Here is a 17,591-nt window from a genome sequence, read left to right as displayed (position 1 = left end):
TCTTTCAGATTGTGATAAAGTATTGCGAGAGGGAAGCACATGGCCCAAGGTATTCCAGCTGAAGGAGGCAAACAGGGCAGTTATAAAGCTTTGTAAAGAGAGGCCCAAAAAAGCAAGACTGCCAATGGGCAGACACTGAAATAGTGTAATTTGTTTCCTTCGTGGCTTGGCCAGGGATAAATAAAAAGTGGGAGCAGAGGAATTGAGAAAGCTGTCAAGAAAATGATAGCACTTTACACAGTACCAAAGGAAAAAAGAAAAAGCATGAAACATTACGTGAGGCAATAAAGGGATTTGTTTACTCCAAATAATGAATCAATTAAAGTATATGTACAGGATAAAAAAAAAAAAAATCCTTTCCGTCAGGTGATTAAAATTTGGAGACAAGATTTAAAAAGAGATCAGAGTTGAAAACTGGGTTAGAGCTAAATTTACTGAATTGATAAAATGAGCCTCAGCCATAATTCCAGGCATTCAGCTCGCCATTGACAAACCAACAGAGCCTCGTCTGTATGAGCAAGACCAGCTCATTGATACTACATTTAAAAAAAAAAAAAATCAGTTTGGAAGACGCAAAGCCAGGATAGGTCCTAGGTCCTGTTCCTCAAATCTTAGCCAATAACTCAAATCCACGTTTGTATCATAGTCACCAATATTCAATAGGTAACTTCTATTTATATGAGACAACACACATCTCCCCTACATAGATAAGGGAGTTTGAAACTACAAGAAGTTGTGAAAACCAGGGTAACTAAGTAAATCAAATCCATTTTATTAGCAATTTGGAGTTAAGTTTAGAAATACAATCACCAAATGTTATTTCGGGTTTTTATTTTTTTGAATTAAAAAAAAATTTAATGTTCTCATTTATTTTTGAGTGAGAGAAAGAGACAGAGCATGAGCAGGGGAGGGGCAGAGACAGAGAGGGAGACACAGAATCTGAAGCCGGCTCCAGGCTCTGAGCTGTCAGTACAGAGCCCGATGTGGGGCTCAAACTTGTGAACCACAATATCATGACCTGAGCCGAAGTCAGACGCTCAACTGACTGAGCCACCCAGATGCCCCTAATGTTATTTTAGGTTTTTAAATGCTTAAAATAATTTGATGTTTTAGAGAAATTTTATGTATTTTAATAAACAGTATATAATTCTATGTAATAGGTACCCTTTTGAATCTTTAGAAATACTAAACCATTTAATACCCCTAACAAACCTAATAATATATAAGAAAATTGAAGCACAGAAAAGTAACTTACTCAAGGCTATACAAGTAGTAAGTGGCAAATCTGGGGCTTGAACCTAAGACAGTAAAGTTCCCAAGTTCATTCTATTATCCACTATGCTATGTGGACCCTCCAGCGATTTATTAAACATGCAGTTTTACTTAAACTTTCAAAATTGATATTATAGGTGTGATTTTACTTTAAAAGTCATAAAAGACAGATTGACTGACTTGTAAATAGTTTTAATATAAAATATAATCTATTTATTAAATTTATAAATTTAGAAAAAAATTATTTAGAAGTTATATTGAAATATTTAAAAATATTCTGCTTGTTAGATGTGTAAGTCTGAATATAGTGTTGAAAAAAATCAGATTAACGTTTTGAAATATGATATTATAGATATTATTCATACAATGGGATTTAATCTGTTAAATTTATAAGTTAATGAATGTAAACAACAAATGGGTGATCGCTCCCATCCCATAGATGTGTAAGTAGAATAAAATGTGTAAATTGTACATAGGGCAGAGAAAAAACTTTGAAATTTATACTTCCAGTAATTTCAGTATTGGTTAAAAGCCTTTAATAACACAAAATTTTCCTCATATATTAAAAATTTCAGGGGCGCCTGGGTGGCGCAGTCGGTTAAGCGTCCGACTTCAGCCAGGTCACGATCTCACGGTCAGTGAGTTCGAGCCCCGCGTCGGGCTCTGGGCTGATGGCTCGGAGCCTGGAGCCTGTTTCCGATTCTGTGTCTCCCTCTCTCTCTGCCCCTCCCCCGTTCATGCTCTGTCTCTCTCTGTCCCAAAAATAAATAAACGTTGAAAAAAAAAATTTCATTGATCTAAGGGTAAAGATAAGCTTTACCACAAAAGTTCAAGGAGATCATTTCTATGGATTCTTGTAATTTTTACTGCATTTTCTCATTTTCTGTTTTTTACTTATTTTTATTTAAAAAAAATTTAATGTTTATTTATTTTTGAAGAGAGAGAGTGTGAGCAGGGGAGGAGCAGAGAGAGAAGGAGACAGAGAATCTGCAGCAGGCTCCATGCTCTGAGCTGTCAGCACAGAACCTGATGCGGGACTCAAACTCCCAAATGTGAGATCATGGCCTGAGCTAAAGTCAGGCGCTTAACCAACTGAGCCACACAGGCGCCCCTAAATTTTTTTTAATATTTATTTTTGAGAGAGATTGTGGGGAAGGGGCAGAGAGAGGGATACACAGAATCTGAAGCAACCTCCAGGCTCTGAGCTGTCAGGTCATAGCCTGACACGGGGCTCATGAATGGCAAGATTATGATCTGAGCCAGTCAGACGCTTAACCTACTGAGCCACCCTGGCGCCCCTTTACTGTATTTTCTAAGCCTTTTCTGCAATTAACATTATGCTAAAAACTAGTGCATTTAGATTATAATAAATTTCTATTGTAAATCCTATGTTCACATTACATGTATATATCCTCCCATATCAATCCAGGTAAAGTTTAAGATACAATTAACATCGAAGAACTGAGGCAATTGTAGTATCAAAATTCAGATCTTCAAATGGGTTATCTCCTACTTTATATAATCCTACCTTTACCTATGCTTGTCATTAAAAAAAAACTGCACGATCTTTAGTTGTAAAAATAGGCATCTTTCTACGAATTGCATTACTATTTCATTGTGATGACCAGAGCAGACAATTTTGAAAGAAAATTGTAGACAAAGTCTCATAAGCTCACCTTGCTTCTAATTAAACCTGTGCAGATAGGCTAAGGGGATACGCAGAGTCAAGGTTCTGTTAAGAAACTATTAATTTAACAAGTATTCATAGTGTTGAATGACACTATTTTAAGCAAACACAAATTCATACGAACATAACAAGCTTATGAGGCAGATACTACTATTATCCCCATTATACAAGTAAGGAAGCTGAGCACTGAGAACAAAAACACACTGCACCTGATCACACAACTTGTAAGCAGTGGAGCTGATATTTGAACCTGGGAAGTCTGACTCTGCATCCAGATACACAAAGCCCTGATGCAAATATTGTAATTCAGCAACAACTTTAGCACTGGTTATTGGCCATCAGTCTTCTAAAAAGAAAGCCAAAGGACTTAAGACCATTTTATCATCAGAATAACAGCAATCGTGAAAGTAGGACGGTGGTTGCTCCAACTTTACAGCAATCTCCTGGAAATGGGTTGTTTTATTCACCCACAGAAATAGACACTGCAAATCCTACTCACAAGGGGCCATAAAAACCAGTGTTGATTCTTTCCAGCCCAAAACCACCAGGAAAATCCCTGTAGTCAAACAAACTTAGTATCATTGACGGGCGTGTTGCACCAAAGAACACACACTATTGAGAACTGTGGGGTGATCTCAGTAAGAGGGTTTCAAAAAGGATTCATAATAGGGTTTTGGCAATGCATTAGGTGATCTGAGAGTGTGTTCATAGAAGCAGGGCTTTCTTTGTTCTCTCCAAGAAGTGCGAGTAAATCTATGATTGAATATCTTAGTTTTTATTATAAACTAATCTTGTAACTACAGCACAACTAAGCTGTAAGAAACTGCTGCTTAATTTTGGTGTAGGGGCTACTAAAATACATCTTCCTTTTCCAATTACATATATGTCTGAGGCTGGATTTGCTCATATACTTCCAGCAAAACAATATATTGCAAAAAAACTAAATGCAGAAGCACATATAAGAATCCACCTGTCTTCTTTTAAGGCAAGACATTAAAGAGATATGGGGGAAAAAACCAATGTTGCTCCTTTCACTAATTCTTTTTGTTTTAAAAGATCTAGTTTACTTTCCATAAAAATGTTGTTTGTAATAATGTAACGGGCTTATGTCATTGTATGAGAAAATTAACAATTTAAAGTGTTCTCGGCTTCCATTTCTAACGTGGTAGATACAATAATATAACCTATATCAACAAAAGCTCTTGGTGGTTCTCAGCTTTTCAGTGTATTAAGGGATCCTGAGAACAAACAGTTTGAGAATCATAGATGTAGGCAAAGGAAGCAACATGTGCAAAAGTTCAGGGGCCAGAAAGGATTTAACATCATTGCAACAATTACAAGAAACTCAGCTTAGTTGAACCAGAGAGCAGAAGGAGGGATGTTCTAGAATAGACAAAGTAGGAGAGGTCAGCAAGAATTGAAGAAATACACGTGTCAATATGGCACAAAGTTATCAGGGACCTTAGCATCTCCTGGTTCACTGTGGAGACCCATCACTTTTTTATAATAGTTCTCTATTGTTTTGTCAGCACCCACTGGTTATGAGGCAATGTCACTCTGAGATCTGCATTTAGTCAATAAATCATCATCATCATCATCATCATCATAAATCATTTGGGAGAACTCCTTTGATCTCTCCCTGCTTCAATTATTTCAGAGACAAAAAGTTAAAATCTCAAATCCAGATACAGGGTCTTGGGAAGGGCAAGAGACTGAATGAGGGAGAGTTATTTACTGCCTGCTTAGCAAAAATCAACTAGCTAACCTCTTGAGAGATCGTTGCTTGGAAAAAAAATCCTGTTGGTTTAAATCCACTATTTTGCATGATGTTCAATCTATCCAGAAGATTATAAGGTAAGCAACTGTTTACCTGAAGTCTCACTTCTCTATTTTGACTTTTGCATTATCTTGGGCAGGAACTGAATTTCTCCCTAAATACATTATGAAGAAACAAACTTAAAGCTCACTACCTTCCTAGAAGGAAGTGATCAGTTCCTAAATTTGAGGCTGCTTTCCATATGGAAATCTGAAAACATTTCATTGCACTGTAGAAAATAGCCTGATAGTTCATCTGTACCACATCTAGATAATCTTGAACAATGAATTTTAGTCCTACTCCATTTGTGTCTAGGAAGCGTACATCATGAGTTTGATATAATTGTTTTAAAATTATTATTATTAAAGGACACGGCACTCAATCCGGTAAGAAACCAAGATCTAGGAGGCTAAAACAGCTCCCACGACAAAATACCATGACCAGAAAAAAAAAAACAAATCACAGGGGGAAATGTGAAAGATAAAAATTAACACATAGTGAATTCTAACAATTTACCTAACACATCTCAAAATTTCTTTACCTTTTACACCCTAGATTTTATGACATACAATGGGAAAGAGAAACAACACATTCATTAGGAATAGTAAAAATGGGACAAACTCAGACTTGACATATTCTTGTTTAGAAACCACGAAGTGAACACAAACTGACATTACCACACTCATGGTGTTTCCCTGTTGCTTCAGTTTTAAGAACTGTTACCATTTTAACCAAAGCTAACCCCCTCACCTCTTATGAGAATTCTCACTCATCTCCTTGGGAGAAAGAAAACAGCTCCTTTTTCCGTTGCAACATCCACTTCAGAAATAATGAGTTAGGGCAGTGATGTTCAAATAAGTTCCACAGTGAAATCATTTAGGAGCTTTAAAAAATTACCCACGTTTCAATTCCACCCAGAAATAATGACTTAATTGTTGTGAGTAAGTAGGTGCTTAAGTATTAGTTCTTTTAAAATGATCATTCATATTAGAATCACCTGGTGCACCTGACAGGTTAATGCCAAAGCCAACCCCATACCAATTGGCTGGCGGTGCCTGAGTGGCTCATTCCGTTAAGGGACTGACTCTTGATCTCAGCTCAGGTCACGATTTCACGGTTTCTGAGTGTGAGCCTCCCATGGGGCTCTACGCTGACAGTGCGGACCCTGCTTGGGATTGTCTCTCCCCTCTCTCTCTGCTCCTACCCTGCTCACACATGCCCCCTGTCAATAAATGAATAAATGTAAACAAGACAGCACCAGGCTGGACTCTCTGCAGGTGGCACCTACCAATAGCAGTGCTTAAAAGCTCACAGGCATTTCCGAGTGGCGGGTTCTTCAGGTAAAACCTTGTCTGCAGAAGTGATGAGAGATCCCAAACTCCTTCAGAGCAGGAAATCCAATGTATAGATCGGCTAGCTGGCCTTATGTGACGCCATGATCTGCAAGTGTATCAACATGAAGCTGTATTGTGATCAGATGCACAGTGGGATACAGTGGGACTGTCCTATCAGGGACTGGACATATACAAGCCCATCAACGCTCAAAAACCTAGTGTTTCCACATATTATGGTTTACTTAAAGAAGAACTTGAGAAGAACTTACCAAGATACGAAATCCCTACAGAAAGGGCAGGAGTTGCTACTACATGAAGTCCAATATTAGAAAAATAGTAATGCAACAGACACATAAAAATAATACATTTGAAGAATACCATAAAAAATTCTGAATCAGACATCTTACAGCTGCATGATGGCATCAGATTCCCTTTAGCCTCTATCTTCTCACTTGTACAAGGGGTTAATATCTACTCTGCCCAGCTACTGGAGAATTCCACATAAAATCCTTGCTGCTCAAAGTGTGGTCCTAGATCAAGCAGCATCAGCATGATGTGGGGGCTTCTTAAAAATACAGAATCTCAGGCCATACCTGAAATATACTGAAACAGATTCTGTATTTAACAAGATTACCCAGGTGATGTGTGTGTACATTCAAGTTGTAGAACTCTTCTCTGTACATCAGCACTGTTGTTATTACTAAAGCAGTCACTGTGGGATGCCTTTACCATTAAGTTCATTGATACAGGTACCTATATACAAATAAAATGAATTTATACTGAACTTTTCATCGCACAGATTTTTCTGAAGCAGTGAGCATCTGGAAAGTGCTGAGTTATCTGCCAAACATGCTACAATCTTGCAACCTGGTAGAATTCATTTACTGGGCTAGTCAGTTCACCGGGAGGAATTTCTATTCTGAATCCGCTCTGAAATTCCCACATACATGACAATGACATCTCTGTGGAAAGGCTAGCTTACATTCAATTGTCTTATATTCAATTGTCCAAGAAAATCTTATCTCCACATCCCAGACAAAAACACGAGAAAATGGAGTATACAAATATATACAATGGAATATTATTCAGGCTTTAAAAAGAAGGAAATCCTGCCATTTGTGATAACATGGATAGATGGACCTGGAGGACATTATACTACATGGCATAAGCCAGACACAGACAAACGCTGCGGAATCTCACTTCTGTGTCAAATCTAAAAAAAGTCAAACTCATAAAAGCAGAGAGTAGAATATGGTTTCCAGGGGCTGAGAGGAAGGGGGAATGGGGAGATGTTGGTCAAAGGGTATAAAGTTTTAGTTTTGCAACATAAAGGAGTTCTGGAGATCGAGTGCACAGTATGGTGATGATAGTTAACAACACTGAATTGTATACTTGAAATATACTAAGAGGGTAGATCTTGAATGTTCTCATCACAAAGGAGGGAAGAAAGGAAGGAAATAAACTATGTGAAGTGATTACTTTCCAGTGTATACCTATAGCAAGACATCATCAACATGTAAACCTTAAACATAAATTGTATTTGCCAATTATACGCCAAGAAAGATGAAAATAATAAGAAAAAAAGAAGGAATCTTTTCTAAGGTTAACTGGGGAAAGAGACCAAGAAATGGAGAACTGTATCAACTTAAAAAAATGAGAACTTGTTCTTGAATAAGAGTAGATGATTTTGAAACTCCACAGGAAAAAGTCAAAATTTTTAACCCTTTGCCATATTATTTCTTTTTTACACGGAAGCCTTTGCTAAGATGTTTTCCAGCCAATTACATGAACTGCATTGGCTATGCTACATTTGGGGAGGCAGAATCTCTCCTCAGAGCACAAAAGTTTCCTCAGACTAATGGAAGTTGTTTTTCTTAAGATTTTATATGAAAGATGAAATTCGTCACATGTCATATGACCATTGTTTCTGAGTAGGAGAACGAAAGAAAAATATACATGCACAACTCCATTTTCATGTAGAACAAGATTTTTTAAAATTATTTTTTACTAAAATATATGTATGGAATGGTCATATGGCTACTCTCACAAGCCCCAGCATGAAGACATGAGACAAAAAGTTAAAAGAAAAACACATATAGGAAGTTAATAGCATATTAATGCAAACTAAGTATTCTGTGAATATTCTCAATGCATACTTTAGGCATGAACATTTTGCCTTTCACCAAATCAAATGATATATACTCTTGTTAAAGACTTGTCTAATCACAAATCTGGATAGGAATTTACAATCTGCTTTGCTTGTAGACAAGCTTTACTCAATTTGACCAGCCCATGAAAAAAAAAAAAAAGGAAAGAAATCCAATTAGACACAGATGGAGGAAAACAAACTCTTTCTCAGCAGGTTTTTTATTCAAATACAGCCAACTTGAGTATGATAAATATTTGAAGTTTCGAAGGGGAATAGAAAAATACAGGTAAAACCCGAGGAAGAAGCTTTTTTCTAGGGCTTTGGATTTAGAGCTTACGAATTTTAAAATTTTAACCCTTTCACATCAGTAACTAATGGGAATATTTTTGTGGGCTACATGTTTTGCTTTGGGGCTTACACTTGATGTATATAAACTGACTTCAGTTTACCAATATTCTTCAAAGATATTGTCACCAAATATGTAGTTTTAGGCAGATATATTCTCCATCTGCTCAGTACAGCATTCTATTCAATTCTATTCTATTTTCATTATTAGGTCTAGTCTCTAAATTACTGTTCAAATTTATTATGTACTTAACTTTAACTTTCTTGACTGCTTGTTATGTACTGAAAGAGGTAAGCTACATATTCCCTAGATGATGGATTTTTTCCATCTTTTTGTATTTTTGTATTTGTATTTCAATTTTTATGTATTTATGTATTTTGAAGACATATTTTTTTAGAATTGTTATTTCTCCCAAGTGAATCAAACAGTCTTTCTTTGTGGAGAGAATCCTACAATAAATTATCTTTTTTGAAGTCACCTGTAAAGTTTTTATTTTACCTTAAAATCTGTTTTTGCCTGATATTAATTCAGCTACTTTCAGTTTCTCTGGCTCGTATATAATCCTTATTTTTCCATTTCCTTTTCTTTCAAAATTTTAATGCTTTTTTTATTCTTTTGTATTAGCTGATTCTTTTATAAATATCACAAAGTTGCATTTTTAAAATCTAGTCTTATATTTGTTGTAATGTAAAACTGAGTATATTTGATTTATATTTCTTTTACTGATAAATTTCATTTCTAGCATCTTATTTTTGTACTTTCTCACTGTTATGATTTGCCTTTTTTTTTCTCATTCCTTGGTTTATTCAATTGACTGGGAGAAATTTTTTTTCTCACTCCATCTACCTCCTGTATTAACTTATACATTATACTTTTGTGTTCATTCTTTTAATAAGTTCCATGAATAACTAAATCTGGATCAAGTCTAATGTTAATCAAGATCCTTACTCTCCTTCCACCAAATACAAGAATCTTGGGACACGTTAATTTTGATAGCCTCTACTAACACGTATGCTACTGTTTCCAGTATCTAAGTTCTATCTTATATGAATTCCCCCACTGCACACAGCGTGAGGCATGTTAGACTATGTTTCACTCACATTACGGGATACATGTAGAATACATCTCATTATCCTTTTTGCTTACACTGTCAGAGTTTTACATTTTTATCTCCTGGTTTATGAGGCCCCCAAAGCTTCAGTTATAGTCTTATAGATTTTTTTTCCAAGAAATGTTTCTTTAGGTCTTTCTCACACAATAACTAACATCAGGGTTCACCATTTCTTCTCACCAATTAGAGTTCCCTGCGGTATAATTTTTCTTCCGCTTTACATGTGCTCTTTATAACATCCTCTAGTGTGGGTTTATTGGTGATCAATGTTCTGTTATTGTTGTCTGAAAATGACTTCATTTTACCAATATTCTTGAAAGATATTAGCACCAAATATATAGTTTTACATTGACAGCTATTCTCTTTAGCACTTTGAAGATATTATTGGTCTTCTGGCTACTGCTATTAAGAAGTCAGTCATCCATCAAATTGTCTTTTCTCTGTAGTAATCACTTTTTCTGTCTTTGTTTTAGCATCTTGTTTTTGACTTTAGTATTTTATAGTTTACTCTGACTCATTAAATTAGTATCTCTTATTTACCCTGTTAACTTTATGTCTTACTTTGGTCTTTATTCAATTGTAGAGTTATGGCCTTTCTAAAATTCTGGAAAATTCTTGGTATATATCTCCTCAAATATTGTTTCTCTGTTTCTGAATTTTTCTTCTGAAATTCTAATTGGATACATGTTAGACTGTATCCCAATGTCCTTTTTTGTCTTAGCCTGACATATATTTTCTATCTCTTTGTGTGTATGTGTGTGTGTGGTCTCGAAAATTTAATTGCATTCTTCTTTTATAGATTTCTCACTTAATTTAAGGTGGTTATGCTTGACGTATTCTGGAACAAACAGATCACATGAATCCAAGTAGCAAAACTGCATGAGGATTAACTTGCGGTACAAATATTCAAGGTAGATATTTTCCCCTTCCAACCTATGCCAAAGTTATGTCCTCTTCTGTGGACAGGTCTATTTCTCACTTTGCTCTGCATGAAAGTAGCAGAGTCTTCTACAAGATTCTTCATATTAAGGAGGTCCTAGATTTTATCTCCCAGTCATCAAGCTCTATGGAACTTTGAAAATTGGGGTTTCTCTTCTATTCCCTCCCTCTTTTTATTTAGAGAACAAGATTGACTTCCTTCTTTTCATCATCAAAAACCCATTAGATCTGAATGAGGTGGTGTCCCATGGAAGCAGTCTCCTGCAGGATGGGATTAACCACCAGCAGGATGAAAACACTGGCTATATATAGGAGATGGAGGCAATGGGAACTAGCTTTTCACTAGAGGCGCAAGTATAAATATCAAATGGAAAAAAAAAAGCTAGAATAAACCTTGTGTTGTTGGTTTGGAATTGGAGATAACCATGCGAATTCATGACTTTAAACCTATGTCAAGCTAAAATAAATTGTTTTTTTTGTGTGTGTGCACATATATATATATATATGTATATATATATATATATACATATATATATATATATATATATATATATATATACTTTTTTTATCTTTCTAATAGAGCTTGGGAAAAGTGATACCTCAGTAGTACCATGTACAGCTCCCACCTAGGTCTTAGTTTCTGAATGCCAGTCTCCATTGCATGAAACTAGAGACCCTTGGAAAAATGGATGAAGCCAGGGCTGGAGCATATGAAAGTCAAGACAGCCCTGGAATATCTTGTACTAGGTAGTAAGGAAGTACACAAATTAATAGGTGCATGGGAGAGAACACAGAGGCCCGCTTGAAGGCATTCCCGTTGGCTAAATCTGGGGAATATTAAAGCATCACAAACAAATAATGATAGTAATGGATTACCATACCTAGTAAAATGAAAACCTAGAAATCCACATTAATATAAACTAATAGAAGAAGTTACCTAATAGCCACCAATAGAAGCCATCTAATAAGCAAGGAAAATGAAAAATTACCATTTGACAACCATACAAGCTATGATTAATTCAGTCAATTCATGCATTAAAATCAGGTGGTAAGTTAGTTAAGAAACAGGATTTTGTATAGTCCAACTATCTTCCTGCAAAATTAATATTGGAAAAGGGAACAAAATTTGGGAATAATCTTACCATGGAGAAACCTTGCAGGCATTATCTTAATAAAGTGATAAAATTTAACACAACCAGGGGTGCCTGGGTGGCTCAGTCGGTTGAGCGTCTGACTTTGGCTCAGGTTATGATCTCACGGTCTGTGGGTTTGAGCCCCTCATTGGGCTATGTGCTGACAGCTCAGAGACTGGAGCCTGCTTCAGATTCTGTCTCCCTGTCTCTCTGCCCCTCCCCCACTCATGCTCTGTCTCTGTCAAAAATAAACAAACATTAAAAAAAAAATTTAACACAACCCATAATGGGAACACCATGTGTCACCCAATAATATTCAATGATCTTTGGACAAAAATACATAATCTGGCATGGAGTAACTCAAATTGAGGGGAATTCTACAAAATGACTGGCCTAGACTCTCCAAAATCACTGTCATGAAAGTCAAGGACTGACGTACTGTTCCAGGTTGAAAGAGTCTTTAAGACAGGACAATATGTGTAACACATAATCTAAGTCTGGATCCTAGAAAAAATCCATAGAAAAAACATGACTGGGACAATTAGCACAATTTAAGTGGGGTCTTTGAGAGAAACCTCAATAGTTCTTTTATTTTTTTTTTAAATGTTTATTTCTGAGACAGAGACAGAGAATGAGAGGGGGAGGGACAGAGAGAGAGAGGGAGACACAGAATCAGAAGCAGGCTCCAGACTCTGAGCTGTCAGCACAGAGCCGGATGCGGGGCTCAAACTCGCAAACTGTGAGATCATGACCTGAGCCAAAGTCCGTCGCTCAACCAACTGAGCCACCCAGGTGCCCCTGACTCCGTCACTTTTGTAGTTGCAAACCATGTCAAAATACAGTATTAAAAATCAAACCACCTGAAGCTCAGGGTCACTAGGGTGTAGCACATATCCTCAGGGCCACATGTTACCTCCCAGTTTTCCTGCTTTCACTTTGGTTTTGGTCTGTATGGATTTATTTTCTTGTCAGATCAGCGATGCACTTGAAGAGATATTGCTTGTATTTTACTCAACATTTTCAATTATTTTCAACAGAAGAAATGTTCAGAGTATCCAATTCGCAATGCTATAGGAAATTGTAGCCTTATTTATTTTTTAAATGTACTCTTTATTTTTTAAATTCCAGTGTAATTAACATAGTTTTATGTGTACAATATAGTGATTCGACAATTTTTTTTAAGTTTATTTGAATATTCTCTACACCTAGCGTGGTACTCAGACTCACAACCCTGAGTCCAGAGTCACATGCTTTTCCTGCTGAGCCAGCCAGGTGCCTCTGAAAAATTCTATACATTATTCAGTGCTCATCACAGTAAACATACTCTTAATCCATTTCACCTATTTCACCCTAGCCTCATATTTTAATATATTCTTATTTTTTTCTGTTCTGTTCTTAAGAAATGTCAGTGCATGTGTGATCTCCTTTGACTCTCTAGCGTATTATCTATTCTTTTAACTTTTATTCATTTGTTCAATTTCTTCACACCTTTCACATCCCTAATTCCATTTCCAGCACTATCTAATCTTTAGTTTTCTTTTTACTAATTCTTCTATGTTTTCCATTTCTAATATGGTTTTATTTCTCACATTTCTTTACTAATGTTGACAGGTTAATATTTTTAATTATCTTCTACTGTCTTATCTCTAAGCATTTATTTGAGGGCAGCCACTATTTAAATTTATTTATTTTCTACCCTAATATTTGCCTGCTTCATGGTGAAGTATCTCTCAAACCCCTTTCAGTTTTTTGTCACATCCCTTTCCAGATTTTTTCTTCCAATATTTTGAGAAATTCCACCTTGGCTACTTTCTGGTTATTACTAGATTTTTGAGTGCCAGCTATGTTGTTGAAAAAGAAAATAGGGGAGAGACTTGGAGAATCAAATAGTCTGTAAATAGCTTCAATTTCAGCTAGTTGTGTCCATACACTTACCTCTTCATCAGCTTCTGCCAAATGAGCAGAGTTGAACTCCAAGAGAACAGGAATTTTTCTGTAACCCATTAAGTGGTGATTTAGCCTAATCATCATTAGCTGACAAAAATCGATGGCTACAAAACTAATTTTAAACATTTTAGTGATGTAGCAAAAGAAATAAACCCAGTAACAAAGATGGCATGTCACTGCATTTGTTCTTTATCACTGCCCCCAAACACTCTGTAGTATCACAGTGGGATATTTATGCAACTCAATGGACATACAAACACATCTAGATCCTACAAGCTTGTTTTGCTCAGGGAACAGCAGGAGTGCCAGAGTGCTTGGAAAGTATTGAGCACATTTGAGATGAGGTCAGACAAGTAGGTAGTGGCCAACTCACATTGGGCCACAGGCCAAGATAGGGAGTTTACATTAAATTTTAAATACAATAGGAAACCATTAGCATATGTTAGGAAGGGAAGTAATAAAATATGTATCTAACTTCACAAATCGGACCTAAGAGTGGAAATAAGGACTCCAATTTGGATGATATTCTCATAATCTAAATAAGAGATTGCACTAAAATGGTAGCAAGTGAATGAGTGAAATGGATGAATGCATAATTTGGGAGATGCAACCACTAAGACTTGCTGTTGAATGAGTTATGGAAGAGGAAGAAGGGAAAAGGGAGGGTTCCAAAGATGCCTTGTAGTAATTTCTCTAAACAAAGGGGAAAATGGGTTGTTATAGGAAGAATAAGAGGAACTTTTTTTTTTAGAGTTGGAAATATTAAATGAATGAATGAACAATGATGTATCGATCTGTCAGGACAAGCATATGACTCAGTTGGCAAACAGAAACTAGAAAGATCTTTCAATAAAATAGGAGAAATACTATAATCAGTAGTCTGTGGAACCCTCCAGAAGTACATAGGAAGGGAAACTAAACAGTGTTTTGGAGGTCAGGGTGGACTGCTTGGAGGAAATGGCTGTCACTTGAATGAAGATCCAGTGGTGAGAAAGAGGATAGTACTTTCTGGAAACCTCAGGGTGGCTGAAAGAGAACAAGGCAGGAAATGGAGAAGGGATACAGAGGCGAAGGCAGACAGACCATGAAAAGTTTTTTCTTCTTTTCAACCATTTTTCAGAGTTGGTACTTATCCTGAGGGGAACAGGATGTCAGGATAGGCTATTCAAACAGGGAAACCAAAAGTACATACTTCCCTTCTGTTCCTGTTTCCTTATCAGAAACCAGTCACAGACCTCAGAGCTATTGGACTGGGGAGTCAGGTGTCCCTCATGCCTAGGAAGGAGGTGGGGGATCCGTGAGCATTAGCAGTGTCTACCACAGGGGGAGGCCTGTTGCTATGCAGATGATATAGAGTCTGTAAGTATCCAGATTCAGTTTTCTTCAGTGAAAAAGACACATGGAGGTAAGTAAAACAAATGATCTGTTAAAATGAAGTTCTGGTCTAAGCAGATATTTGTTTACTGCTGTAGTATTTGAATAGGGATGCATACATCATCATCAGATCTTTATAGCTACATTTGGGATGATCGATTTTTAATATGGGCTCTGCACCAGATTCCTGAATGGCTAACACTGAGAAACTGGGAAAGCCCAGCATGGCTGCAAAGTGGAAGAGATTTACCAAACATGTAAAGACACCACTGACAGAGCAAACAGTGTTTTGAAATCTGGTCTCCAAGCAGAAAGCCCCAAGTGCAGATGCTTCAAATTGCTGTGATGGGTTCAAGCTGCTTCTCCCAGTGCATTGCGTGTGTGTGCGTGCGTGTATGTGCGTGCATGTATGTGTGTGTGTGTGTGTGTGTGCACGCCTGCACATATGCACACATGCCTCAGAAGAAACAGGGAGCAGAGACTGATTTTTAACAACAGCTGTGATTCTCCTCAGTAACTCTGTAAAAACTAGTTCTTGATACCATAGGGAAATTTTTCAATATTATGCTAGAGTTGATATGAATCAAGCTGGTTGGCATTGCTAGAAATGTTACTTTTTCCTACTATTCAGATGAGGAAACACGTCACATGCTTTGTTTTGAACAGAAGAATCCTATTGACCCCCAGGTTCTACTTACTATCTGTGTGGTTGTGAACAATAAACTCCAACTTTGTGAGCCTCAGCTTCCTCATCTAGAATAGGATCATAATGTATACTTTACTATGTTACTATAAAGATTAATTTTTTGAGAGCTGTAAATCACATAATACCACGCACGCCTGCCGTCTGGTGCAGGCTCAATTATTGGAGCACTCACAACACCATTTTTCAGTTCTCTGTGCACAGTTGTATGTTTTGGATAAAACTTATTTTCTTCAGGTCACTTAAACTCAAAATAATATCATTCTCATTTTAAATGCACAGAATAATCATTTTACACTGAGGAATTTTTAGAGAGTCTATTTTAATGAACCAATTGTTTTATTTAAAAAATCATGAATCCTATTAAGGTCGGATATCTTTCTTCATAAAGTTCTAACAAGCAAAATTAAACATGTGCCAAATGTTTTCCCATTTGCTAAGAACTACAGATGTCCTGGCTCGTGGTACAGGGACACCCACAGTCATACCCACAGGCTGAAGGGCTTAAAGAAAACCTAATTTATGGAATCAGAGCTCACCGTGTTTGGTGGCTCAAAAAGCTCCCCAAACACACAGCCTTCAGGCTTGGCTCCATCTACTGATGGTCCCCTGAGGGACCCACAAAATTCAGCACTGTGAGTAGTGGAAGCCATAAGTGCAGATAATATGTTCTGTGGATTCCCCAGGAGCCCTGATTCCATTCCAGGATTAACATGGTTGAATAGGTTACAAAAAAAGTATACTGAATTAAGTAATGCCTGGACATTTGTGCTTTAATAGTAGTTCTGTGAAGAGAGAAAGGTAAATGGCAAAGACTTGTAATGGAAAAGCACTACAGCAACAACGTCCATGTAGAGTCACCAGAGAGCAGGTGTTAGGGGAAAAAAGAACAGAAGACTAAAAGGAACTCACACCCTGAAATCCGGTTTCAGAAAACACTAAGACTAAAGTAGGTGAGTAGCACAGTTGTGAAGCAGCAACACTTGGCTAATGAGTAGCTTATGAAGAGCCTACTTTTTTAATGTTAATGTTTGAGAGCAAGAGAGAACGTGAATGGGAGAAGGGCAGAGAGAGAGGGAAACAAATCCAAAGCAGGCTCCATGCTCTGAGCGGTCAGCGCAGATCCCCACACGGGGCTCAAACTCACCAACTACGATATTATGACCTAAGCCAAAGTTGGGCGCTTCACAGAGTCACCCAGGCGCCCCTATGAAGAGGGTACTATTTAAACAAAAATGTTTATTTTAATGAAGAGAGAGAGCCAGTGAGGAGAAGAGAGAGAGAGCACGAGAGAGGGAGAGGGAGAGAGAGAATCCCAAGTAGGCTTAGTGCTGTCAGCACAACAGGACTTGATCTCCTCACCTGAGCTGAAACCAAGAGTTGGACACTTAACCAAGAGAGCCACTCAAGGCCCCCATGAAAAGCATACTTCTGAGAAGCTCTCTTCCATTCTATTCCTGATACTTCTGCATATATGTAGGTAGAAGGACAAAAGGGCCAACTTCTAAAAACAAGCTGACAGGCAACAATGCACTTTTTGCTCTATTCACCTCTGTATTTGCCAAGGTCATTATTTAGCCTCTCTTGCAAAGCAATCACAGAAAGCTGTCGAAGAGGTCATTGGCAAGGAAGGCAAGCGTGCAGAGGAAACAGACACACACCATTTTACCAAGAGCTGAGTTTTAGTCCTTCCTTGGTCCCTGATGAAATGTATGACTTCACTAAATTGCAAATCTTTGGGGCTTTGTTTCAGAACGTGCACTGTGAGAACGTTTAACTA

At 37.2% G+C, this 17,591-nt stretch overlaps 1 long non-coding RNA gene across 7 annotated transcripts in view; it reads right to left on the bottom strand.

Annotated features, from left to right (window-relative positions):
• LOC109496163 overlaps nucleotides 1-17,591 on the bottom strand; it is a 237,489-nt gene that overhangs the window by 177,404 nt on the left and 42,494 nt on the right. For 6 of the 7 annotated variants that reach the window (XR_002152042.2, XR_006592380.1, XR_006592383.1 and 3 more), the window contains exon 2: nucleotides 6,064-6,215. The exons of the other annotated variant lie outside the window; for it this stretch is intronic. This is a non-coding gene — a long non-coding RNA (uncharacterized LOC109496163). The remainder of the gene's footprint in view (nucleotides 1-6,063; nucleotides 6,216-17,591) is intronic. 7 annotated transcript variants of the gene reach the window in all.

This window comes from Felis catus, chromosome F2 (assembly GCF_018350175.1).
Source record: "Felis catus isolate Fca126 chromosome F2, F.catus_Fca126_mat1.0, whole genome shotgun sequence".
NCBI lineage: Eukaryota > Metazoa > Chordata > Mammalia > Carnivora > Felidae > Felis > Felis catus.
This window is presented reverse-complemented; position numbering and strand designations above follow the sequence as displayed.